This window comes from Palaemon carinicauda, chromosome 8, assembly GCF_036898095.1.
Source record: "Palaemon carinicauda isolate YSFRI2023 chromosome 8, ASM3689809v2, whole genome shotgun sequence".
NCBI classification, from domain to species: domain Eukaryota; kingdom Metazoa; phylum Arthropoda; class Malacostraca; order Decapoda; family Palaemonidae; genus Palaemon; species Palaemon carinicauda.
Window position 1 is genome coordinate 142,807,747 of NC_090732.1, and position 27,305 is coordinate 142,835,051.

At 47.7% G+C, this 27,305-nt stretch overlaps 1 protein-coding gene across 1 annotated transcript in view; it reads left to right on the forward strand.

Moving 5' to 3' along the window:
- The first annotated feature begins 4,495 nt into the window (after positions 1-4,495).
- Polr3A (RNA polymerase III subunit A) overlaps positions 4,496-27,305 on the forward strand; it is a 342,849-nt gene continuing 320,039 nt past the window's right edge. The window contains exon 1 of the mRNA XM_068379133.1: positions 4,496-4,571. The gene's annotated coding sequence lies outside the window, so the exon portion shown is untranslated. The remainder of the gene's footprint in view (positions 4,572-27,305) is intronic.

Here is a 27,305-nt window from a genome sequence, read left to right on the forward strand (position 1 = left end):
TTAGCAGTAATTACATTACTGTAACTGGTTATGTGTAAGTAACTTCTACAAGACAAAACTATTTATCATATTGATTACTGTATTTCAGTTTAGGTCACGGGCTGCTTAATTAAGTAAACAAGAGCCGTAGATGTGGATCAATCTGGACTACAACAACCTTGTCAACTGCCACTGGTAGTACATTTGACGTTTACGCCCTAAAGTATGAAATCAATGCTAACGCTTCCCAAGATTTAGCCCATTCCATTATTTATGGAAGAGGAAAATTCCACTATAAAAGTCTGTCCAGAATGTCATGAAACATCTAGTAGGTTTGCGGCGATGCTAAACTTCCTCAAGACTTTTAATCTGACTCAAGCTAATCCCAGCATCCTTCCATTCCGGGTCCTTTAATACGGTCGTAAAATTTCCTTTTTAATCCCATAATCTGGATCTTTCCAGTCACACAAAAGCTGAATGGTTGTTGTGGATTAAGTTGACCTTGTGTTTCGAAAACAGCTCATAAAGTTGATTGCTTTGTTTATTTTAAAAACATTCATGTAAAAAATTTTTTTTAGAGAGAGTTCGAGCACCATACAAAGTACGGGAGACAAGTAAATGTCCTTTAATACAGATCACAGTATTTCTACAACTTTGAAGAGATCCATCTCAGATGGAAATAAAAATTTAACGTTCTGTACCCTACGATCAATCTAGTTCAGTACAATACTGGAATCTTAATGTAATTTGAATTCTGATTGAATCAGTTTATATTTGAACATTATCAAATGTGTAGTCAAGTTCTTGGAGATATCTGTAGCCTGGCATCGTCATTCTCTCTCTCTCTCTCTCTCTCTCTCTCTCTCTCTCTCTCTCTCTCTCTCTCTCTCTCTCTCTCTCTCTCTCTCTCTCTCTCTCTCTCTCCCTCCATATTTGTTGTATAATTGATGAATGTGCCAAACATCAAATATTTCATAAAATAATACTTTTCTCCATTAAAACAATTTCTTGGATTTTAGGATAATGAAACGATAGAATTAATAGACATTTTCTTTAAAATAAGGCACTGTTTTAGTATAAAAATAAATTTGTCTTGGTTAACAGGAAGTAAATTCTCATATGAGGATGAAACCTCTAAAATAGAAACAAGGAGTAAAACAAATGTATGCAGTGAAAACGATAAAGATTTTTCCCATAAAATAAATTGTTTACAAAAATATGTGTTGTTTACCATCACAGGATAAAACTAAACAACAAAATAAAACAGAAGTTTTCATTAAATTAAATCAAGATAATCCTCCAGTGTTTTTCAGCATTAATGTGTTCTGTACTATTCTTCATCAGATGAAGTTACTTCTATAGTAAATGAATCAACAAACTGATTCACAGCAACATCATTCTCTGTGTCTTTTATAATGATGTCTTCAACATGATTAACGGCATTTTTCCAATTTTCTGCTGTCACGCATGACAGTGTCACTTGCAGCAAAGATGTTAGATCTGCCATTTTAAATGTATTCCTTTTGGCTACATAGTCTTTAACCTGCGTCCAAATGAGTTCAATTGCACTATAATGGCAGTGATAGGGTGGGAGCCTTACGACCCTGTGACTTTTTTCCAAAGCTATTTTGTCGATGACATATTTTGGAGCATTTTCATGTTTCACTGCTTTCACCATTTCAAGCAATTCACACTTCGTCAGATATTCTGGGGGATTTTCACCTTTATTTCTTAACCAGTCTTGGATCGCTCCCTTTGTGCTTGTCATGGTAGGAGGTTTGTCACTTTGCACTGAATGGTATGATGCGTTGTCCATAATTATGACGGACTGTTGTGGTATATTGGGTATGAGCTGCTCTTGAAACCATTTTTCGAATACAATGTGACTCATTTGGTGGTGATAGTCACCGTCGTTCTTTGCTTGGAATACCAACTGTGCATTTGGCACGAATCCTTGCTCAGATCCAGCATGCAAAATGATAATTCTACTCCCTTTCCCGCTTGGTGGGTTTATTCCAGTTGCTCCTGTCGAACTTTCATCCATCCAACACTTGGTGACTGGATAATTCTGATTAATCCAGGTTTCATCCAGAATTATATCAGACTTTTTTCCTGTACCCCTAATATTTTTCATTTCACGTAAGAACTTGGTCTTGGCACTTGCAATATCACTTCTCTCCAGTAGAAATTTCCGCCCGTTAACTCTTCCGTATTTAAATCCAATTTCTTTAAGTATCTTACGTAAAGATTCTCTGCATCCACTAAATCCAATATTTTCTTAGACTTCAAGTAGAATGTATCCAGCGTTGGAATTTTCTTTCTGACATAATAACCGAGAACTGTCCCTTCGTAAAACGCACTTCTGAGCACTTAATTGCTGTCGTGGGGAGCCTTCCATCTTAAACCGTCACGCTTGGGTATCAGAACCAAAGTGATAAGCTACTTAAACTTCCTGACCTGAGACAGAGAGAGATGTGGCAAAGTGTATGCCAAATCTACACTGTTTTTTCGCCTTAAGTGAGATTTAATGAATGAAATTGGCGCAAAGCGGCAACGTCGGAAACCTACTCTATGTTTCATGACATTCTGGACAGACATTATGACATTTTTTGCTTTAATTTTTTGTCGGATCTCAAGAATTTGAACGTTTTTTTTTTTTTCTTTTTTTTTAATCTGGGGTAGGACTATTATTACAGGTTCAACTAAATTCGGATATCTGTTATTTTTCACTTGTTTTCATACATTTTTAGATGACTCATGTGAAAAAGTTACTCGATTCTTCTGCAAATTAAGTGTAACGGAAATATATGCCGACGAAGTTTTTAATAATTGATAATTAACACCGAAATACTAGCCCACGGGGCTACTGCGCAGAGCAGTGAGATAATGTTTAATTGCGAGCAAAGTAAACATGGGGCAAAGCAAATCCAATAGATAATTAGCTCATTTAAGTAAACAGGCATTTCTAATATTTTGATGAAGACTGCTACGAACGACTTTGGGATGGAAAATCACGTTTTCTATGCGTCTGGAAATCAGGCAAACAAAACGTCGTCTTTTGGTCGTGTTTCATTATTATTATTATTATCATTATTATTATTATTATTATTATTATTATTATTATTATTATTATTATTATTATTATTATTATTATTATTATTATTATTATTAATTTCTAAGCTATAACCCTATTTGAAAGAGCAGAATGCTATAAGCCCGAGGGTTTAAACAGTGAAAGTAGCCCAGTACAGAAAGGAAATAAGGAAACTACAAGAGAAGTAATTAACCACTGAAATTAAATATTTAAAGAAAAATAACATTAAGATAAATCTTTTGTATATTAACTATAAAAACTTGAAAAATAAAAACAAGAGGAAGAGAAATAAGATAGAATAGTGGGTGTGTGTGTGTGTGTGTGTGTGTGTGTGTGTGTGTGTGTGTGTGTGTGTGAACAGCTTCCTGGCCACATTTTCCAGTTGCTATCTGAAAAACCTGGCCGAATTTCCATAAATTGCTTTCAAACGCTCTAGCTATGAGACGGAGCGGAAGATTTTTTTTTCTTTAGTGGAATTAGAGATGTATTTTCTTTAAACTATATGGAGGCAGTCCCATATGATATGTTTTGATAACATATTCTATCAGAGGGATAAATTTTAGTTACCAAATAATTATCTATATTAAGGAAAATACGTTTTTGTGACGTCATAAAACTTGTCCAAATTACTTCTTAATTCTGTTTGCTGTGTTTAGTGAGGTATTAAGTAAAATAATTGAGGCTTACATTCGGTATTCAAATAAGCTTATATAGGTGGTATTTATTTTAATGTTCTTACATTTCTTATAATATTTTATTTTCCTTTCTTTCATTTCCTCACTGGGCTATTTTCCTTGTTGGAGCCCCTGGGCTTAAAGCATCCTGTTTTCCCAACTAGGGTTGTAGCTTAGGAAGTGATAATAATAATAGATTGGCTAGGGCATCAGCCACCCGTTAAGATACTAACGCTAGAGAGTTATGGGGTCCTTTGTCTCTCGTACCTCATAATATAACAAAACATGTTAATGCTTTATGTTTGGATAGTTTCCTATATTTATGTAATGATTTTCAATATTTTCTGTTTTTAGGCTTGTTATACATTATAAAATCGTATTTCTACATATCTTACGTAGAATATTCTGTAAGGTAGGGGAGCCTATAGAATATTCATTGATAATTAATTTTGCTCAAAATTATATAAAGTTCATATATTCTATGAACTATGATAACGATATCTTAATATTACATAAGTTGTGTATTATGACATTGGGGTTTTCATTTAACCTCGCTTTCTGAGGATAGACCTACATACATCATTTCAACCTTTCAAAGGATATAGCACGTCCTATGATATATAAAGGATCTACGTAATGTTCATGAATTTTGATAATCTCTCTAAAATACATTCAAGTCAACGGTTACAAGGAATAATTTTATTTATTCTATTTATGTCTCCGTATTCGTTGTTGGAACAACTTTGCTTTCCCTGCTGTTAAACGCAAAATAAATGTTTCCGAATAATATACAATTTTAGTGTTTTTTTCTTCAATTGATTAATGTAAGTATTAACCAAATATATTTTAAGTATATATAGTTACTTTTCCCGGTTGGAAAAAGCCATTTTGTGTTGTAACTTGAAGGAAAATGTAGCCGAGGAAGACTTGCAAATTTTGAATATTTTTCTCACTTTAATTAAGTTTACGGGTTGCCAACTCTAGAGCCATTCAACTAATTATCAATCACTCCTGAAGGTTATACTTAACTGATTTAGCTACCTGAGCCATTGTATATCAGCGGCCAGATCCTCACACGTTGATTAAAAATAGACATCAACTAACCTCAACTTTCCCCCCTAACCTAACCTACAATCCGTGTCCTTACCTACCTACTTTACGGGGGGGGGGGGGGGGGGGGGGGGGGGTTGCAACCTCTCCTTACGCTACCGCATTCTAACTAGTTAGACATAATAATACATACAGGTGGCTGATATCATACATACACGGTTAGCTGCCGTTTTCCAGAAACTGATTAGAGTAAGGATTTAGTACATGTATCTTTATTTGGAATAGGATTAATATTTAATTAGTTATATATAGTGTAAGTAATCCAGTAGGGTGTTGGGGCCTTGATCGTCCCCCACTTGAAATTTGGGTACCATTTGGTCAATGGACTGTAAAAGTTCTCCGTGGCTTCATTGGCGTACACTGGCCCAAAGTCTTGAAGGTTAAACTTCGGTAGACTCCCATCAACTGCTTTTGTTGTAATTTATATTTTTCTCGGGTATACATATGAAGACAAAACACTTAATTTCCTTATATTATCTGCGCAAATGCCTTATTAAAAGTGAAAAAAAAGTTAATTTATGGAAGTAATGGTAAGTAGCGAGTATTTGTTGTGCGAAGAGAGGAGAATTTTTTCTATAAAAAAAAGTAGTTTTTTTCCTAGGTTATATTGCCCTGTAATACAGTAAAATGATACCACAATTTTTGCCTAATTGTACAATAGCTCCGGTAAATATATGATACTTAATTTTTAGCCAAATACATGAACCATATATTTTTCCCACTCGTTATCTTGTGTTCTATGCATTTCTGACCTTGATTATTGGGGCAAACCACCCGTTCATGAGTTTTTGGCCCCCTTAAATAAAGGCAATTATGGGGGACCCCAGTGGGAAACCAGGGTTTTTAGGGTGGGGAAATGTCATAAAAGAGTGGTTTACAGCAATGATAATGATCAGAAATGAAAAATAAAAACAAGATAACCAGTTGGAAAAATATATAGATAATGTAAGTGGCGGAAAATAGGCCAAACATGAATATTTAACACTTTTGAAATTTGTAAAAGGGTACAGAACCTAACAAACCCACCTAACCTAACCTAGTAGTTCCCAGGTCACAACCACCCCTAGCCGGGGGCAAGCCCCCGGACCCCCTTCCCAGGTCACAAACCTTCCCAGGTCACAACCCCTAGGCGGAGGCAAGCCCCCGGACCCCCTTCCCAGGTCACAAACTTAAACAAAATCACAATTCACAAATAAATCCTTACCTTAAGTTTGGGAGGTCGAAGGCCGAGGGTCTTCCATTGACAAAGGAAGAACTATCACTGACCCTGTCGTAGACGTAGATGGGTTGGGTACAGTTTGGCGGCTTGAAGCAGGAAATTATGTAAGCATTCGGACCTCTTGTGCTGGAAAAATCAGCATACTTTAGCTTGCTAATTATTGAAAAAATGAAATTGGGCATTAAAATACATATTATAATAATTTTTACCTGGCGGATAAAGACATACCGAGATAAATATTGAATAGAATATTCTTTTTGAATTCCGCCATGGAGAACGTAACTCTTGATATCCTGCCACAGCCTTTCGATGTTTTGAGTAAGTGTACCTGTCTGGGGATCCACAAAGTTTTGTGAATGATTCACAGTGAGGTGCACATACCCCGCAGTGGCGAGATCTTTGTATCCTTTCCATGAATCACTGGATTACGCTCCCCTCCTTGATATAACGTTCTATCAAGGGCACAAGGCTCTTGGCATTTCTTGGTTGGTCCACCAAAGAAACCACAAACAGATTTTTGCTCTCCCGCTCCATGCCACTGAAGAACCACACACCAGACAAAGGCCTACCTCTGTTATATTTCGACCTCCCAAACTTGGATTCATCCACTTCGACGACAATGCCAGGCCCACCAATAGCCAGCAAGTTCTGGCAGTAATTTTCCGAGACTTCCGAACAATAAGACCTCCAGTTAACCAAAGTTTGTAATGTCCAGCCAAGGTTAAAGGGGACATCACCGTGCGAAAAAGCCCTTTCAAGGAAAAGATTCACGAATAGCAGTATTTCCCATGCTTGGACGTGAGCCTTTTCCAAGAAAGTGCCCTTAAATGCGGTTATGGAAAAACCGCATGCACGACGCTTTCCCTTCTTAGCAACCTTGACTGATCGATTACAAGCAAACTGATTAACTTGAGATCTAAAGACACATGGCTGTTGGCAGGAGGGGCACTGAACATCTGAAGGGATGACTCCATGGTTCTGTAGGAACTCGTATGCCCATTTATTTTCTCTGAAAAAGAGGGAATGTATCTCCCACTCCCTCAGAGAACAACCTTGACATATGGAAGCCATGATGAAATTGAAGAGAAAAGGGTGTGGGGATAGGTGTTGTAAAAGAACATCCGGGAACTTATGAAGAACTACTTGTAAGCTGTTAATTGGTTTTAAAAAACCACCTGACAGATATGTTATTGTAAATGAACAGAAAGCTCCGCAATCCATGGAAAAAAACGCATGCGCAGTAAGTCCCTTCAGTCTCTCAAGTGTAGACAATGGACTTAGAGTGAAAAACATACTTCACATTTAAATCAACCGATACGTAAGATATTATGCCCCTGCCCCTATTAAACATATAGAGAAAAACATCAAACTAGCCAGCACTCTCCCATTTCTTTTAGCGAATTTCATTTTCGCTAGCAATTAAACTATCATTTGTTCCTTAACTGAAATACAAACCACGCTATTTAATATGGGTTATTACTTCGGTGTAGCTGAAATGACGAGCCATTAGAGTTTTGACGAGGGTTTACTACCCCACCGCTAGTTAGCAGGGGTAGGGAGGGTTAGCTTGCTACCCCCCCTCCCCCACACACACCTGTGAATACTTCACTTTGCTTTTGGCTCGGGTGATGAACAGACGTGTCTGCTCTCACCCTTGCTTTGACTGCCATCAATCTGTTTTGCTTTTTCTTTTTCTACAGAGTGTGTGAAGTTGGCTTCTATTAATATGCGTACGTGTCCTGGTTTACCTGACCGCCCTTGTGGGACCTTTATGTCGGCGGTCGACACAGATCCTCACACCTTGTGTCCTCATTGTAGGGGCCAATGGTGTGAAAAGGGTAATGTTTGCGGTGAGTGTAGGGAGTGGTCTACCTCCCAGTGGGAGAGGTTTGCCCGGCGCCGGAAGAAGAAGTCCAAAAGGGATTTGTTCCGTAACTGAAATGCAAACCACGCTATTTGCATGGGGTGATTACTTCGGCACAGCCGATGACGACCCATAAAGTTTTAATGAGGATTTCCTACCCACCCGCTAGTTAGCGGGGGGGAGAGGTAGGGAGGGGTAGCTAGCTACCCTTCCCCCTCACACACACCGGAGAATACTCCACTTTACTTTTGGCTCGGATAGTGATCGGAGGTCTCCGCTCCTATCCTCACTTGATGGCCATTATTGTTTTGTCTTTTAACTTACCTTTTCTTATACTTATTATATTTAAACATTACTGATGTTTATATATATTTTTGTGTATAGAAAATAGTAAGTTTCCTTTGCTTTCGGTGTTGTGTACGTCTACTAGAGTTTCGCCGGCTTAGGTCACCACGATCTTTTCGTGATGACGGCCTTTCACTACTAGGCCACCATGGTTGCCTTTTGTGGAGACCGGCCCTTCTCTTGAGGTCGTTTACCTCTTACTCCGTACTATGCCTACGATAGCTTCTCAGAACCGAGTTGCTATTTCGTCTTATTTGTCTCAATTATTTTTAGGAATATAATTGTGTTTTAACTTTTCAGCTCAGGGCTCACGTCCCTTTGGGGGTCAGTGATCCTTGGAACATTCAAAGTCAGTTGCATAATTATCATGTTATAATTCTGTTTTGTTAACTTTCGTCCACCCCCCCCCCCCCCCTCACCTGGGCATGCCGGGTGGGGGAGGGGGGGCACATACCTTCTTTCGTTCTTATGTTCTTTCCCTCGGGGTTTCTCTTCGGAGTTTCGCCCGGGGGGAATTTCTGTTAAATAATTATTCTGTTTTATTTTCCAGTTTACGATGCTGTTTCTTCGTGCCTGTTGTGTGCCTTCGAAGCAGAGCTGTCCTGTTTATCCTGGGAGAGTCGGCTTCGCCGCCATCTCTCAAGGCGTTCGTCAGGGGTGTTCCCTTCTCTTAGAAGTTCCCCCGTGACTACTGCCAGCTCTTCATTGCATCCTAGAACGATAAGGAGGTTCGCCTCCAGGGTAGTTAGTTAACTTCCCTTTTACTTTCCTTGGTCCTTGGCGGTTATGCTCTTGGGGCTGAGCGGCAGCCCTTGTGACTTGCTCAAGGGGCTGAGCAGTTGCAAGGCTAGACCATGGTACTAGCGACTATGCTCTCGGGGCTGAGCGGTCGCTTCTGTTGCTACGCTCAAGGGGCTGAGCAGCTGCAGGATCAGTCCGGCCCTCTCTCGTATGCGAGGGAGGCCGCACTGAGGGCTCCTCCTCGGAGGATCGCTCCTTTTGTCTCTTCTACGAAGTGTCCCCTCCCGTTCGCGTGAGAGGACACTCACAGAGACTCCCCTTCGGAGGATTGTTCCTGTTTACGTCTGCTGATCTCACGGCCTTTCGGGGCTCCTTCACCAGTTTCTTCTACGAAGTGCTCACCTCTCTCGTTCGCGAGAGAGACCACTCATAGAGACTCCTCTTCGGAGGATTGTTCCTATCGTCAACAGCTTGCTGTTCAGTCACTAGCACTTCGGTGTTAGTGTCAGGGAAACTTCGGTTTCTCTTTTTCCCTGACCCTTCGGGGTCTCGGATCTTAGTTACACAGTTCCCTCGGGCTCTCGTAACTTTAGTCACTTCTACACTTCGATGTTTAGTGACGGAGAAACTTCGGTTTCTCGTTGCATTGACCCTTCGGGGTCTTGCAACTATCCCCTCGGGGCCTCGCTACTCAGGCTACGTTAGACCCTTGGTCTCTTGTCCCTCAGTGTTCCTGTTGCCTGCTGTATCCGTTCCTGACTGCAGACGCGCCTTGGGCGCCCACGCCCCCGTTATCTAACGGGCTCCTCCCTTCGGGGCAGGAGAGACTTTCTCACACCCTGAGTAAGTCCCTTAAGTGCCAGGTATCACCTGCGCGCCAACGTTTCCTTACGCGCTATCGCTCGACTGCTGTTCCTGCTGTTCCTGAGACTGCCTTAGAGACACCCTGTTCCAGTATTCAGTTAGGCTGCTACCAACGTTCCCTGCGCATTTGCGCACATCGTTGGGTTTCCTGAGATAGCGCACTGGCGCTCACCAGCAGTTCAGCCTTCGGTGTCTCTAAGTCTCTTCTACGAAGGCCACCTCTCCCGTGCGCGGGAAAGGTACCTCACAGAGACCACTCCTCGGAGTATTTAGCAGTCCCTCAGTTGATCGTCGGCACTGAAGTAGACCTCCTGGTCCTCTTCAGGGGATGTTCTCCCTTTTAGGGACATATCCCAGTTCCTGATCTACGAGTTAGCGATCCTTCAACCTTTTCCGACGATCTTCTGTTGTGCAGGAGCTTACGATCTTCACTCACGCATAAGCGCTGAAGACCGCCCGCGATCTCGCGATCGTCGACGATTTACCCGACAATCTTCTGTTCGCGCTAACGCGTAAGCGTTGATGATCGCCCGCGCGCGGGATGGTTTCCCGCGCGCAATCTCGCGATCGTCGACGATCGTTAGCCGACGATCTTCTTTTCGCGCTAACACGTAAGCGTTGTTGATCGTCCGCGCGCGGGATGGTTTCCTGCGTGCGATCTCGCGATCGTCGAGGGTCCTTAGGCGACGATCTTCTGTTCGCGCTACGCGTAAGCGTTGATGATCGCCCGCGCGCGGGATGGTTTCCCGAGCGTGACCTTCAAAGCCCTTCCGCTCGCGATCGTCAACCCGGCAACGGTCGTTAGCCGGCGATCTTCAGATCCAGCGCTAGGCGCGCAAGCTCTGACGATCTTCTTAGTGTGCGTAAGCGCCGAGGATTGGTCTGTGCGCGGGATGGTTTCCCGTGCGCGGTTTCCGCACGCGATCATCGACGGCCGTTAGCCGGCGATCTTCGGATCCGGCGCTAAGCGGAAGCGCCGACGATCATCTTAGTATGCATAAGCTCCGATGATCGTTCTGTGCTCTGGATGGTTTCCCGCGCACGGCAACGAGGCCATCCGCGCGCGGTTCTCCACACGCGATCGTCGAAGGCCGTTCGCCGCCGATCTTCGGATTCGGCGCTAGGCGCGCGAGCGCCGACAATCTTCACAGTACGCGTGAGCGCCGAAGATCGTTCCTTTCGCGGGATGGTTTCCCGCGTGCGACCATTGAGGCTCATGCAATCATCGCACGGATCGTCAGCGTGCGGTTTCCCGCTCGCGATCGTCGTATATCGCCTCCGCGCGGGCCCCGAGGTTCCCGCTCGTGATCGCCGTCTATCTTCTCTCGCGCATGAACGCCGATAATCTTCCCTTACGCGTGAGCGTCGAAGATCGTCCGGGCTCGCGCGATTCGCCGTCGATCATCTTACATACTGTAGTTGGAAATCATTCGCATGCAGGCACTATGGGTCCCCGCTCACTGTCTCCTCGCGCTAGCGCCGACGATCTTCATACTCGCGTAGGCACCGAAGATCGTCAGCGTTATTCCTCCGCGCGTGGGATGGTTTCCCACATGCAATCGCCGACGGCGCTAGTACTGGCGATCTTTGTTCGCCGAGATCGTTCGCGCGTGGGATGGTTTCCCTCGCCCACGATCTTTCACGCGCAAGCGCCAGCAATCTTCAGACGTGGGGATCATTCACGCGGTCGCCGATTCGCCCACGCCCACTCGGGTACGCGGGCATGCGGGCGCAGTTATTCTGCTACGCATGCTTTATTCCCTCGCTACCCAGATCTGTGCTTTTCGCGTGATCGGCGCACCGTTCTCCGACACGACCGCGCCCTGTTTACATCAGGGCTTATGGCAGTCTGGCCTCCTCCGCGTTTCCCTCCCCCGCAGCGCAGAGCAGCGCCCTCTCCGGAAGGGGGGGGGGAGGTTTCCGGACAGGTCAAAGGTCTCTTCTCCCTTCACTGCAGATTCTCTACGGGTGAACCCTCATGTGTCATCTCCCCCAGAGGATCGAACGATCCTCTTCCCTCCAGAGGGACTCCCTATCAGCGCGAGGATTGGTCGGCATCCCTGGTGGGATGCCGTCGTCAGAGCGCTCAAGCAGGCGATGAGCCTGTGCCTTCTGACTGGGGTCACTAATCAGTAGCAGCTTCCTCTCCCCCTGAAGGGGGTGAGAGGAATCCCTGGCATGGTATCATCCCAAGGACTATCCTGTACCTTCGCGAGTCCTTACGCGGGCGATGAGCCCTCCTCAGACTCCATCTCCCCTCCCCTGCGGATGAGCTTTGCCCATCCCCAGGAGGGTCGGAAGACCCGGTCCTCTCCCCCTTCACTCCATAGGGAGAATCCCCGCCTCTTCCTGAGGGTCCTATCGTGCGGAGGGGTCGAAGCCTTACATCCTTCATCGCTGGGGTCCTGTTTCCCTCCTAGGAGGGATCCTGAGGCCCTGTCTTCCGCAAGGATCCGAGAGGATCCAGTTGGACCCTTGGGGCATGTCTACGAGTCTCCCCAGGAAGAGCCTCCGGGGATGGGAGACCTTGCTGCCAGTCTATCAAGAGGAGGGGCTCCAGGGGTCGGAACTTGCGTTCTGGCAGGTTCTGGCCCCCAGGAGGAATCTCAAGTGGATCCCAGATTCTGAGATTCCTCTTCGGTAAGGGAAGGATTCGGTCCTGGACCGAGTTCTACTCACCCAAGGACTCCCTTACGCCAGTGCAGCTTGCCCTGGTCTCTGGGAATGGAGAGCGCCAAAGACTAGGCCGAGGGCCAGCTCTCCGAGCTTGTCTCCTTCAACAGTCCCGGTTGGTTTTGAGCCCCTCCCTCCTCCCTGGGTAGGGATCAGTGAGGGGACGGGTCCTGCGGGCGGAAGTCCAGTCCATGTCGGAGAGGCGCCCCTCCAAGAGGTGGCCAACGGGTTTCGAGGCCTCCGTAATCATCTCCTTCCCTTCTTGACTCTGTACAGGGTTGTCAAACAGTCTCCGTTCAGCATAGCGACAGCAGACGCGGTCAGCTTTGCGGTGAAACCACAAGTCTTCATGGGTACACTGGTCTGGTAGGACTCGTACTTCCAGTCCTGGTTCACCCATCTTCAAGGAAGTACTTTGGAGTCTGCCTGGAAGGCGGGTATATCAGTTCAAGGGCTGTGCTTCGGCCTCTCCACGGCACCTCAACAGTTCTCCGATACTTCTTCTCGGATCTCTTCACGGGCTCTCAGCATCGGCATCCGGCCACTCCGTTTCCTGGGTGGCTGGCTGATCCTGGCAGACTCGAAGGCTTCCCTTCTTCGTCATCGGGACAAGCTCCTCGGACTTTACCAAGTTCTAAAGATCATGGTGGTCCTCGAGGAGTCCACCCCGCAGCCCGCTCGGAGTCTGGTATACCAAGCCTGGTCTTAGGCTCCTATCTCCCGTAGCCTTCCCTTCAGACGTCAGGGTACCAAGGCAGAGGAAGGCCGTGAGACCTTTCCTCACACGAGAAGACCCTCCAACCCAAGGTTGTTACGTCTCTCCTCCCTGGCCCGTCTGGTTTCCACAGTCACCCCAGGTTGAGTTCTCTTCAGTGGCGACTCGGGGCGCGGGGGAGTTGGGGGCACGTCTCCCCAGACGCCGAGACCCCTAGGTGACAACCGGTACAGACGAACCCATAGGGGTGGGAAGCTGACAAGGGCCTACAAGAGGAAGTGGTCCTTCTCGTCCTTCCCCCTAACTTGATGCTGTTTTCGGACGCGTCAAAGAAAAGGGGGGGCCCACGTTCTGATCCACGGGTCCTCAGGCCGGGGGTCAGAACCAAGAAGAACCTTCTCTAGTCCTACTAGAGACGAAAACCGTGTTTCTGGCTTTTCAGTAGCTCCACTTAGCCTGGCGGACTACTCTGTGGTTATGAGTATCAACAACACCACAGTGACGGTTTTCTGGCCCAGACAAGGAGGTACTTTTCAGTACAACCATCCCATCCTGCGGTAGAGATACCGGGATGGTCCGAGTCCCCCTCGGTCTCCTTGACAGCTCGCTTGATTCCAGGCAAAGGAATAGGCTCACCGACAGTCTGAGCAGTGTGTCACGGACACCACATTCCGAGTGGTCTTTGGATCCTCAAGTAGCCTACAAGTCCTGCCTTGGTGGGGCTCCCTCGGTGGACCGGTTCGCTACAGCAATGAGCTGCAAGCTCCCGCTGTACTGTTCCCTGGTCACAGATCCCAAGGCCCTCTGGTAGGAGGCCTTCCAGCAACGGTGGGACACCATCGATGTGTTGCCTCCGTAGCTTGCTCCTCTTCCTGCCGGGAGTCTATCCAGCATCTCCTCAAAGAGAGAGGATTTTTGCAACAAGTGGCGAAAAGGAGACGTGGACACCTGCGCAAGTCTTCCGCAGTAGTCTCCCAGGCGATAGGGCGAGTTTCTGTGACCGGTGTCAGGGAGAGGGCATCCCTCCACACGTTGCTGCTTCCAGCAATAGCGGAGCCCCTAGTGGGATTGCGGGATAAGTGTGCCTTTCAGTTTTGACTGAAAGGCTATCCCTCAGCCTTGAGTCTTGCCTCCTGGCTCTAGGGACAAACTTTTCTCCCCCCGCTGGAACTCTTCCTTCGCATGCAAAGCCTTGTCCTTTCCTGCCCTCAGTTGAAGGTGAGATCTCCTCCTTGGGACGTGGTTCGAGTCCTCGAGTCTCTAAAGAGACCCCCTGACGAACCACTACGTAAGTCCCCAGCCCACCACCTTTCTGGGTAGACAGTGTTCTTGCTAGCCTATCTTTAGCCTAGCGAGTCACATGGTCTCTCTTACGACTTCGCCCATTCAGGGGGTTAGGGGGAGGCAACATTCAGGTTCGTCCCTGAGGTTTGTTGCTGAGTCTCAGAATCCGGGAGTGCCGGACCGGCTTTGACTCCGTCCAGTCTCCGTCCTGTAGCAGATGACTCAGTCCATCTCCTACCTTGCCGGTAGGGGGTCCTAGCTGGTGTCTTCAGAGAACAGCTGCAGTTCGTCTCCAGGTCCAAGTCTCGTTCGTGGATCCTGGGTAGCGAGGAGAAGGGTCTCCAGGAGTACCATCTCGGCCTGGATTCGCAGGGTGCTACACCCTGCCTTGAATCCTAACCCTCCTTCCGTCGCACCTCCCTAGAGCCCTTGATGTCAGGGGCTTAGATACGTCCCTGCCTTTCATGGAGCATCTTTCAGTGACGCAGGTCCTACAAGCGGGGATGTTGAAGCTTCAGACCTTCTTCTCAGCCCCTTACCTGCAAGACATGACCCACAGGAGGCTCGATACGTTTCTATCGGCCCTGTGGTGGCTTCACAACAGCTGGTCTAAACCTCAGGCTCCTTGATAGACAAGTAGCAGAAGGTTGTTACCTGGTGTTAGTCTGCATGAATGAAAAGATCTGTCTGGCCCTTATCCTTTTCTTCATCCTCTCCTCCCACGGAGAAAGCAGCATCCTGGGTTCTCTGCACAGCTGACCTCAAACCACTGCAGGTAGACCATACTTCCTTGTGTTCCTAGTATTAGGTGTAATACTGTCATGTCCCCATACCCTGACGAGGTGGTATTGGGAGAGTCCTAGCCTGGATTCCCTTCTGAGGGACTCCAGGGCAACTGCCTGGGACAAGTCACTTTTCACCTTCGCACACACCTTACGTAGGCCGCGGCAGTTTCACAAACGACAGCGAGGAGCAGGGATTCCTTATTGTCCGAGTACTTGATCGCTCGAATATGGAATCCCCGGGCAAGCCAAAGCCAGTATGGCCGGGACTTACCACCCTTCCTAAGGGTTAAGTCACACCATGTAAATTGCGTAGTTGCCCCCCATAGCGAGGCAGCTGCCCCTCCTCCCTCGGAGGAGGATTTAAATATTGATTTGCCTGTAAATAACAATGATTTATTACAGCTTTGGGCTTCCTTGGGGCTGCAGGGTTCGTCATTGCGCCATTGCCTACGCGCCAACAACCTCGCACGCCATCGCCTACGCGCCACCAACCTCATACGCCCGCGCCCGTGCGAACGCGAAATTCCTATGGCACACGATCCTTTCACGTGGGACCCAGGACAGGGCCCATCGCGCGACCTCCAGCGCGATCGTCGTCAGGCTGACAGGTCATCATCTCGTTCCCCTCCCCCCAAGCGCAGAACAGTGCACTTGCCGGAGGAGGGGCGGTTCCCGGACAGGTCTAAGGACTCTCTCATTTCAGCTTCTTTTCAGGCGAACCCTCGTTTGTCGACTCCTCCAAGGGATCGAACGATCCCCTTCCCTCCAGAGGGAGTGTCTGACAGCGCAACTGTCAGCCAGCAGCCCTGGTTCGGGACCCTGGTCAGAGCTCTTATGCAGGCTATGAAGCCTGTCCTCTCTGACTTGGGTCACAAATCAGTGTTGGCTGCCTCCTCCCTGAAGAGGAAGAGAGGAGTCCCCTCCGTGGAGACACCTCCGAGGGCTATCCTGTCTCCTCGCAGATCCTTGCACAAGGCTCCTTCTCCCCCCCCCCAGACTTTCTCTCCCTCCCCTGCGGATGAGGATTACCCATCCTCAGGAGAGTCGGACGAGCCGGACCGTTCCCCCATCGCACCAATGGGGGAAACTCTGCCTCTCCCTGAGAAGTCTTCTCGATCAGGGGTGGAAAAGAGCCTGCACCCATCACTACTCGAGTCCTGTATCCCTCCCAGGAGGGAACCGAAGGACTCTAAGACGATTCCCAAGTCGACGGCGAGGATCAGACAGGAGCCAGCTAGACCTTCGGAGGATGTCCACGAGTCCCCCCAGGAAGAGCCACTGGGGAGACTTTGCTGCCAGTCCTTCAGGAGGAGAGCACCAAGAGTCAGAACATGCGTTTTGGCAAGTTCTGACCCTCATGAGGAACCTCAACGGGATTCCAGACCCAGAGATTCCTCCTCGTGAGGGTAAGGACACGGTCTTGGACCGTGTCTACGGCACCCAGAAACCCTCTAGGTCCAGCTCTCGGAGTTGCCTCCTCCATTAGATCCAGCGCCGGTAACAAGCTCCTCCCTCCTCCTGGAGTCCATCAGAGGAGGTACTTTGAGATCCTTGAGGAGAGTTGTTTGGGTCTTCCAGTTCACCACTCTGTGAAAGAACTCACTGGGGGAGTCCCTCTCGAGAGAGACTCCTACCGGCACGTGTCCTATTCAGCTACTGAGATCCTAAGCCAGGAGAAGGTGGCGAAATGTGCCATACAGGCAACTTTGTGGCTTGACATCTGGCTGGGGTCTCTGGGCATCCTGGTGCGGTCTGAGGACCTGTCCAAAGAAAGCACCAGGAAGGCACTGGAGACATTCTTGCTCTCAGGCACGCGGACCATCGAGTTTCTGGCCCACCAAGTCTCGAGCTTGTGGGCAAATACGATTCTCAAACGACGGGACGCAGTGGCTGAGAGATTCCACCAGAAGGTTCCCCAGTTCGGATGTTAGCAGGCTCAGACACTCTTCCGTGCTCGGTAAGAGTTTGTTTGAGCCTAAGGACGTGGAGCTAACCGCTGAGAGGTGGAGGAAGTCCAACCAGGATTCCCTCATCCATAGGGCCCTGACATCGAGGCCCTACAAACCTCCAGCAGCCCAACAGCCCCGTCCAGCTAAGGACACAAAGAAGACGACAGCAGCAAAGCCGAAGGTGTCTAAGCCCTTTCCTGCCAAGAGCAGAAGGAGCAAAAAGTCCTCCAGGGGAGGTAAGAACCCTAGAGGAAACGGCCGAGGCCGTAGACGCTAGGATTGGCAGTCCCCCTGCATGTCCACCAGTGGGGGGATGCCTACAAAGTTGCGCAAGCAGGTGGCAGCAACTCGGGGCAGATACCTGGAAGATTTCCGTAATAGGTTAGGGTTATCGCGTCCTGTTCACAGCTTCTCTACCTCCCCTGACAGCGAATCCAGTGTCATTGTGCTCCCTTACTATGGGATCAGTAAGGGGGCAGACCCTCCGGGCAAAAGTCCAGACCATGTTGAAGAAGGACGCTCTCCAAGAGGTAGTGGACGGGTCCCCAGGCTTCTACAGTCGACTTTCTTGTAAAGAAGGCGTCTGGAGGCTGGAGACCAGTCATCGACCTCTCAACCCTAAACGGGTTTGTCAAACAGACTCCGTTCAGTATGGAGACGGCAGACACGGTCAGACTTGCAGTGAGACCACAAGACTTCATGTGTACACTGGACCTGAAGGATGTGTACTTCCAGATCCCAGTCCATCCTTCTTCAAGGAAGTACTTAAGATTTTGCTTAGACGACAAGATCTACCAGTTCAAGGTGCTGTGTTTCGGTCTCTCCTCAGCCCCTCAGGTGTTCACCAGAGTGTTCACCCTGATATCATCGTGGGCTCACAGGATCGGCATCCATCTCCTTCGTTATCTGGACGACTGGTTGATCCTAGCGGACTCGGAGGCAACCCTTCTTTGCCACCGAGACAAGCTTCTCGAACTTTGCCAGGATCTAGGGATCATGGTAAATCTCGAGAAGTCCTCTCTGCAGCCCTCTCAGAAACTGGTATACCTAGGCATGGTCATAGACACCAATCTCCACAAAGCCTTCCTATCAGACGACAGGATAGCAAGGCTGAGGAAGGTCGCGAGGCCTTTCCTCAATCAAGAAGAACTCCCAGCCCAAACGTGGTTACGTCTCCTCGGTCACCTCTCCTCCCTGGCCCGTCTCGTTCCCAACGGTCGCCTCAGAATGAGATCTCTCCAGTGGCGACTCAAGTCCCGGTGGAATCAAGGACACGATTCCCCGGACACTTTTATCCCTGTGGGTCATGCGTAACAGACAGACCTCCAGTGGTGGGTGGCAGACGAGAACCTACGATAGGGAGTGGATCTTTTCGTCCTTCCCCCGGATTTGACGTTGTTCTCGGACGCATCAAAGAAAGGGTGGGGGGCCCACGTTCTGAACCACAGGACCTCAAGCCTGTGGTCAGAATCAGAAAAGTACCTTCACATAAACCTGCTAGAAATGAAGGCCGTGTTCCTGGCACTTCAGAAGTTCCACCAAGTCCTGGCGGGCCACTCTGTGGTGGTGATGAGCGACAACACAACGGTGGTGGCTTATATCAACAAGCAGAGAGGTACCTTTTCAGAACAGCTATCCCATCTTGCAGTGGAGATTCTGAGATGGTCCGAAGTCCACTCGATCACACTAGCGGCTCGCTTCATTCCAGGCAGAAGGAATGTGCTCGCCGACAGTCTGAGCAGAACGATGCAGATAGTGAGTACCGTGTGGTCTTTGGATCCTCAAGTAGCCAACAAAGTCCTGACTTTGTGGGGTTTCCCGACGGTGGATCTGTTCACTACAGCGTTGAACTTCAAGCTCCCGCTGTACTGCTCCCCAGTCCCGGACCCCAAGGCTCTCTGGCAGGATGCCTTCCAACAACGGTGGGACAACATCGACGTTTACGACTTTCCCCCGTTCTGTCTGATGAGGAGGGTGCTCAACAAGACCAGAATATCGGTCAATCTATCAATGACCCTGATAGCTCCGCTATGGCATCACGCAGTGTGGTTCCCGGACCTTCTGCAACTCCTCTCGTAGGTTCCTAGAGAACTCCCTCCACGTTACGAGCTACTCAAACAACCACACGCCAACATCTTCCACAAAGCCGTAGCTTCGCTTCGACTTCACGTCTGGAGACTATCCAGCATCTCCTCAAAGAGAGAGGATTTTCGCAACATGTTGCGAACAGGATGTCTGGACACCTGCGCAAGTCATCCGCAAGGGTCTACCAGGCGAAGTGGCGAGTCTTCTGTCGTTGGTGTCGTGGAAGGGGTATCTCTCCACTCGATGCCACTATTCCAGCAATAGCGGAGTTCCTCGTGTATTTGCGGGAGGAAATGCGCCTTTCAGTCTCGGCAGTGAAAGGCTATCGCTCAGCCTTAAGTCTTGCCTTCAGGCTTAAAGGAGTGGACATTTCTTCCTCGCTGGAACTTTCCCCTCTCATACGAAGTTATGAACTTACCTGCCCTCAGTCGGAAGTGAGACCGCCTCCATGGAACTTGGTTCGAGTTCTCAGGTCTCTGAAGAGACCTCCCTACGAACCATTACGCCAGGCTTCAGATTGCCACCTTACTTGGAAGACGGTTTTCCTGCTAGCGTTGGCCTCGGCCAAGCGAGTCAGTGAATTGCATGGTCTCGTACGACATCGCCCATTCAAGGGGATGGGGGGAGGTGATGTTCAGATTCGTCCTTGAGTTTGTTGCCAAGACTCAGAATCCGGGAGTGCTGGACCCTAGGTTCGACTCTTTCCAGGTTTCTAGTCTTCGTTATGTAACAGATGACCCAGACCATCTCCTACTGTGTCCAGTGAGGAGTCTGAGGTTGTATCTTAAAAGAACAGCTGCAGTTCGTCCCCAAGTGCAAGCCTTGTTCGTGAGCACTGGGAAAACGAAGAGGAGGGTCACCAGAAATACTATCTCGGTCTGGATTCGCAAGGTAATACACCTGGCCTTGAATCCTGACCCTTCTCCGTCACGTCACCCTAGAGCGCATGATGTCAGGGGCGTAGATACGTCCCTGGCCTTCAAGAAAAATTATTTAGTGACGCAGGTCCTGGAAGCTGGAGCTTGGAAGCGTCAGACCACCTTCACTGCCCACTACCTGCAAGACGTGACACACAGGAGGCTCGATACGTTCTCTATCGGCCCTGTGGTGGCTGCACAACAGCTGGTCTAACCTCAGGCTCCTTAATGGACAAGTAGCAGAAGGTTGAGGGCATTGTTACCCGGTTTTAGTCTGTGTGAATTAAAAGATCTGTCTGGCCCTTATTCTTTTCTTCATCCTCTCCTCCCTTGGAAAAAGCAGCATCCTGGGTTCTCTGCACAGCTGACCTCGAACCACTGCAGGTAAACCATGCTCCCTTGTGTTCCTAGTATTAAGTGTAATACTGTCATGTCCCCATACCCTGACGAGGTGGTATTGGGAGAGTCCTAGCCTAGATATCCATCTGAAGAACTCCAGGTCAACTTCCTAGGACGAGTCACTTCCTCACCTTCACACACAGCTTTTGTAGGCCGCAGCAGTTTCACAGCATGCTAGCGAGGCGCAGGGACTCCTTATTTCTTGAGTACTTACACACTCGAATTTTGGAATCCCCGGGCAAAGCCAAAGCCAGTATGGCAGGGACTTACCTCCCTTCCTATGGGTTGAGTCACCCAATGTAAATAGCGTGGTTTGTATTTCAGTTACGGAACAAATGACAAATTCGTAGATAATTTGTATTTTTGCTAACTATACAAACCTTAGCTACTTACACATATTTTCCCGCCAGCTCTGTCCCCCGGGATAAGTCCTACCTCTAAGTAAAGTGAAGCACTCACTAGTGTGTGTGAGGCGGGGAGGGGGGGGGGGGGTTTGTAGCAAGTTACCCCTCCCTACCCCCCCCCTAACTAGCAGTAGGGTAGTAAACCCTCGTTGAAATTTCAATGGCTCGTCATTCAGCTATGCCGAAGTAATTAACCCATGTAAATAACTAAGGTTTGTATATTTAGGAAAAATACAAATTATCTACGAATTTGTCATTTTCTGTATCAATCGTATATGTCAGAGTTTCTGTGATATAGGTAACCGAGATCTTGTCTTGCCTAGGTAACCTAACCTAGGCAACATATGCTTTCGACATTCCCCGGTTACCCACGTGTATTGGTTATCAATTCATCGGAGATTGATATCTCCTAGAATTTTTATATAACCGATGCTCGTCTCTAATAGAGATTTAAGGGTAATATGTCTTCCCTCTTGAGTGTAGCCTTAGGCTACAACCCTAGTGGGTCGTGCCTCGAGTTTTAATTCAGGCCTGACTAGCCTAGGGTTTTCTGTCTCTTCCCTTAACAGCAGATGGCAAGTTTTGGGATTCGTTCAGAACCTCAGAGTATTTAGTCTTGTGCCGGCAGTCGGTCGGCAGGGTGAATAGTCATTTCCCTGCTGGCTAGCCCTCCCTAGGCTACACCTGAAGTGGTTGTATGATGCCGCCACCTTCTCCCTGTGGCCTAGTAGACTAGTCCTTTGCTCGCAGACCCTAGGCTGAAGAGTAGTACACTTCTGAGGCCTAGGATGGCGCGGCACTGGAACTCTGTTCTCCCTTGTTGAGAGAAGGCGGCACTGCTCCCGTCCCCTTATCTGTATTGGCAGACCCTAGGCTGAAGAATAGAAGATTCTCCTGCCGCCTAGGATGGCGCCGATATTGAAACAGTTTCTTTACGGTGTGTAGGTCCGGCAACATTGCCGGCTCCTTCCACACTTCATACAGGACCCTTTTCCCTCCCCCTCTGTTATTTTATGGTGGCTGAGCCATTGTCTTTCTTGAGCCGGCGTCCTGCAACCTTACTGTTGCCGGTGGGTTGCCGGGGCCGGCCAGACTCCCTCTCTGCAGCCGTTGTCAGGCTGCCTGCGACTATGCAGCTGCAGGCAGCCATGACAACTGCCGGTGGCCATGTTGGCTGCCGGCGACCATGTGTTTTACAATTGTTGGCGGCTATGGCGGCTGCGGGCGGCGATGCATGCTGTTGGTCGCCATGTCATCTGCCGGCAGCCATGATGGCTGTGGGAGGGAAGTCCCTTCTGTTATCAAGGTTCTTCAGTTCTCCCTTGGACTGCTGGCTACAAGTTCTGTTGTTGGGGTGTTGCTCTGGCTGGCGGTAGGCCGGCCAGGCAGGCACAGATAGATGCTGACTCAGCCGGCAACACACCGACTGTACTAGTGCTAGCCTCCTTGCCGGCGATAGTACTGTGGCTGGATGGAAGCCTGAATGTTACATTCTCCCCTTCCATTTGAACCTTCTTTCTGGAGAAAGGCAGTAAAATTAGATTTTTACATCCTTAATTACTGTATACATACACAGTTAATAGGTAGCCTTCACTCCATGCTGTCTCTCTCTCTTTTAGCTAGCATGCTGGATATGCCAGCAGGAACTAGCTATGCTGGCTATATGCCGGCTGAATTACAGTATATGTTTATACAGGTAGTCAGTATATTTGCAGTATAGGATATACTGCATATAGAAAAACTACTGTAAATATTATACTAGTAGTTATTTTCCAATATATCTTGGGTATCTTTGCCCAGGTGTTTGCTGAGACCAATCCTATATTGAAAGAATAGAATTCTTTCAATATTCTGATTAGAAATAAGTTTTCATATTACCCTATAATATTAAATATTTTAAAGGGTTGGTGGTATTACACTTCTAACCCTTAAAGGGTAGAACTCTTATCCTTGAGTCTCCCTGATCGGGAAACTATGTTTTATTATTGTAAGGGAGGCCACAGCAAATAGTTTGGGTAGGATACACAAATATATGTCTTATATTCTTCCTAGTACAGTTGGCGTTATGCTGGCTGGACCGTGCCGTCAGATGCCTGCCACAAAGGCAGCACACTGGCTGAATTACATTATATATATTTATACAGTAGCCAGTAATTTGCAGTATAATATATACTGCAAACAGAAAACTACAGTATGATCATACAGTAGTTATTTCTAACATATCTTGGGTACCCTTGTGCGGGCTTCTGCTGGTACCGTTCCTATATTGAAAGAATAGAATTCTTTCAATACTCTGATTAGAAATCAGTCATCCTTACCCCACAGTGTTAAGAATAAAAAGGGGCAGTGACTTGTTCACTTCTCTACCCCTAGGGGTTAGAACCCTTTACTGGAATTCCCTTGATAGAGGAATCTCCTTATAGTTAATACTGAGGGGAGGTAACAGCATTTGCTTGCAGGGGATACACAAGTATGTGTCTCCCACTATCCCTTCTAGCTTACTATCCTAAGCTATTTGTTAAAAGATGACTTTCTTTACAAGAGGAACCCCCAGATGACATGTGTTGCAGTCTTCTGCAATATCAAGAGTAAGTGTTTTTACGGTCATACTACTGTACATGCAGGTTTCATGCCCCCTGCAATATTATTTCCGAATCCTTGCATTATTGGAAACCGCAAGTGTGCAATGTATGTCGGACCTTAATGTCCGAGGGTTTTGAGAATCCCAATTCGATAGAGTCTAGGGATGCAGCTCGTAACAAACTACGCATTTGGATGAGAGGCTTCCAGAAAATCTCTCCGGGACCATACCTACCTGATGATAGGATGCGTAACCTACTATTCCCGAAAACAAGTAAGGAAACAGTGGTGCCACAGGCTCGATTAACACCTCCCTGCGGCCAGATAGCCTTTGGGGAGGAGGGCAGGAAGCCCCCACGGGAGGAGGGGGAGAATGTCGTGTCGGAATTGCTTCCGTCTGTGCCGGCTCTAGAGCCATTGAGATCGACATCTTCACCCCCTACCCCTCTATTAGATGGAATGAACCAATTATGGGTCCAAGTGAAAGGTCTAATAGAAAACCTTCGCAAACAAGATGAAAAGGGGTCATACAAACGACCCAGAGACCAAGACCTTCCGACATGCTCCAAAACCAATCCCTGGAGGTTTACGTAGCTTATGCCAATTTTAAACGGCAAACTCTACATTTTGGAGAAGATGGGCGCTGTTCCTTTGGACAAAATCCAATTTTGGCCAAGCTTTGACGCTTTCCCTAATTGCTTCATTCATCTGAGACATGAACCAACATCAAGGAAAGATACGGAACATAAGGAGGTCATGGTTCTCGACCATGATAAGGCATAGGCTATTTTGTCAAGTAGCCTGAGAAAGGTGGGTTACTCGGTGTCGAAAGTAGTCACACTAGGTAACAAACACCCTTCCTTTCTTGCTCCTGCTTCAATATCATTCCCCTTTACGTGGAAAGCATTTAAATCTGTTGCTAAGGCAGTTGAAGCAGGTAGACCTTGTCCTGCACTCGAGGAGTGCAAGCCTCTGTCACTAGCCTTTCTCAGGCAGGAGAAGGATTGGAAGGAAGTCCACTTAACCTTTTCAGTAGGAAGACTAGACGCGGATGTTGCTTGTCGACAGTTTAGTGAGAATCTTTCTAAACTATCGGAGTTTCTTTTGTATAACGAACAAGAGACAAAGGAGAGACTTGCAGCCTCCCTATCCATACAGAACTGCATAGAGTTATATTCAACCCATCAAACTACCCCAGACATGCTCATGGTTTTGGCCAAAATGCATATGGCCACCTTAGTAAAAGACCTTTATGCCTTTATGAAGGCTAGGAGAGCCTGTAGAGAGTTTGTGCTCGCTGCCGCGACAGTGAAACACGAAACTAGGAAGCTGATTTCTTCCAACATCTGGGGTAGAGACCTCTTTCCAAACGAGATAGTTAGAAAGATGATTAAGGAGGCCACCACGGAGAACATAGGACTTCTCCAAAAGTGGGGCATCTTTTCAAAGAGAAAGTCTTACGCAGTTGTGGGTCCCCAACGTAAAAGGAAGACGGAAAAGTCTAGTAGTTTTCCTCGGGATGTTCAGCAACATCCCACAGTCACAATGACCGCGGTGCCACAAGCAAGAGGTCGGATAAGTAAACCTTCTGATTATGCGAAGCAGACAGACACTTCTGGTAGGAGGGAGGTTCCTTCAGGATCGCTGGACCTTCGATCCTTGGGTCCAAGGCCTAATCAAGATGGGACTAGAATGGGAAGTAGACATGCCTCCACCATCATTTCCTCAACTCTTCCTACACTCCAAAACCCTCCTGGAAGAGCTCTAGAGCATACAGGCAGCGAGGAAAGTAGAGTCCATCGAATTCCAGGGAAGGCTGTTTGGTGTTCACGAGAAGGACTCAAGAAAACTCAGAGTCATTCTGGACTTGTCGCCACTCATCAAGTTCAAATAAAACAGCAAGTTCAGAATGTTAATCCTTCTAAACATAAGGACCCTATTTCAAGAAGGGGTGTTCGTGGTCTTGTCAGACCTGAAAGATGTCCATTGACAACTTACAGTCAGTCACCCCCTCCCCTCCTACCTAGGATTCAAGTTACAGAGCATAACGTATGTCCTAGGAAAGATACTTGTCGGACTAAACATAGTCCTAAGCATCTTCACGGGATTAGCGGACACAGTCACGCAAAAACCAAGCCTGGACGAAAGGCTGGGGTGGGCAGCACCCGTAGTGGCTGGTCTATGATCATCCAAGGAAGTGATCCGGTTCCCGGAACATCGGGAATGCAAGATAAGCTTCAAGAAGACTCAATTCTCTCCAGCTCAAAGGCTTCAATGGCTAAAAAACCATTGAAACCTGTGGTCACACCAACTCTCCTTTCCCTTGAGAATGTAAAAGGAGATCTCAGGGTCGGTCAAGAGACATAAGGTAATCAGTCAGGATTCCAGGATGCTAACAGGGAGGAGTTTTGAACTCTCTTCAGTTCACGATAATGACAGACCCAGTGCTAAGAGCACAACTGTTAGATGCGCTAGGAGTCTGGAGAAGATACGCATCAAACCCTTGAAGAGATCTAAAAGGACCGATAGTGGTCTTTCCTTAATCAATTCTCTTGCAATGGTCAAAGGCCAAAAGCCTATTAAAGACCATGTTGGTCCTATCATGGAGGGAGAAACTCTCTCCACACAAATCAGACCTCCTCAGGTTGATCTGGGACATCGAAGCGATAATGAGACGTCAGAACCGACAAGGCTAGAGAAAGTCTCATACAGGCTAGGTGACGTTAACCATCCCTTACCTAAAGGGATGGCACCTATCAGCAGTTCATGCACAATCGATCCGCAAGGTGACAGCGGATGCTCTACTTGGGCTCAAGCCGGTAGAGTTGGAATGGTCCATGGACGCAGACCTATTCTTTCCCAGATGGGAACAAGTCCCAGAACTGCAGATCGACCTCTTCATCACGAGCGTCATCAAAAAACTACCTTGATAAGTAGCCCCATACAAGGATCCTCTAGTGGAGATAACAGACATCATGTCTCTAGTATAGAAGGGATGGACTAAGGAATTCCTGGTCATCCCATCCAATCTCCTGCTGAAGGTCCTCAACATACTGAGTTCCTTCCAGGGAGGAGTGGCTTTGTGGACTCCCAAGCAGCCCAAGAGCAATCTGTTTCCTTTGGTGAAGGAATGGAAGCTGAGGCTGGCCCTAGTTCTGAACCCATGGCTTTCTCAGAAGGTTCAGAAGTTAATTGCCTTTGATTTATCACAGAGAGCCCAAACCGTTCATTTCATGATTTTCTTGCCCTAGCGGTTAGGAAAAGATTTGGGATCTCAGAAGGCAATATAGATTTCCTAGAAGAATACAAGTCCAAGTCAACTAGAAGACAATGAGTCATCTTGAAAGAAGTGGGTTGCTTTTGTAAAAGCAAAAGGACCGAAAGAAATTTCAATGAACTTAGGTCTGTCCTTCTTTGTCCACCTTCATAATCAAGGTCTGGCAGCCAACACAATAACTACGTGTAAGTCAGCCTTGACTAGACCTCTTCTATATGCCTTTCAAGTTGATCTGGCGGATGAAATCTTTAATAAGATTCCGAAGGCATGTGCAAGGCTTAGGCCCAAAGCCCATCTCATAGTCTTTGGGCAAGGTCCTACATTATGTCTCATCTGTGAACAATGAA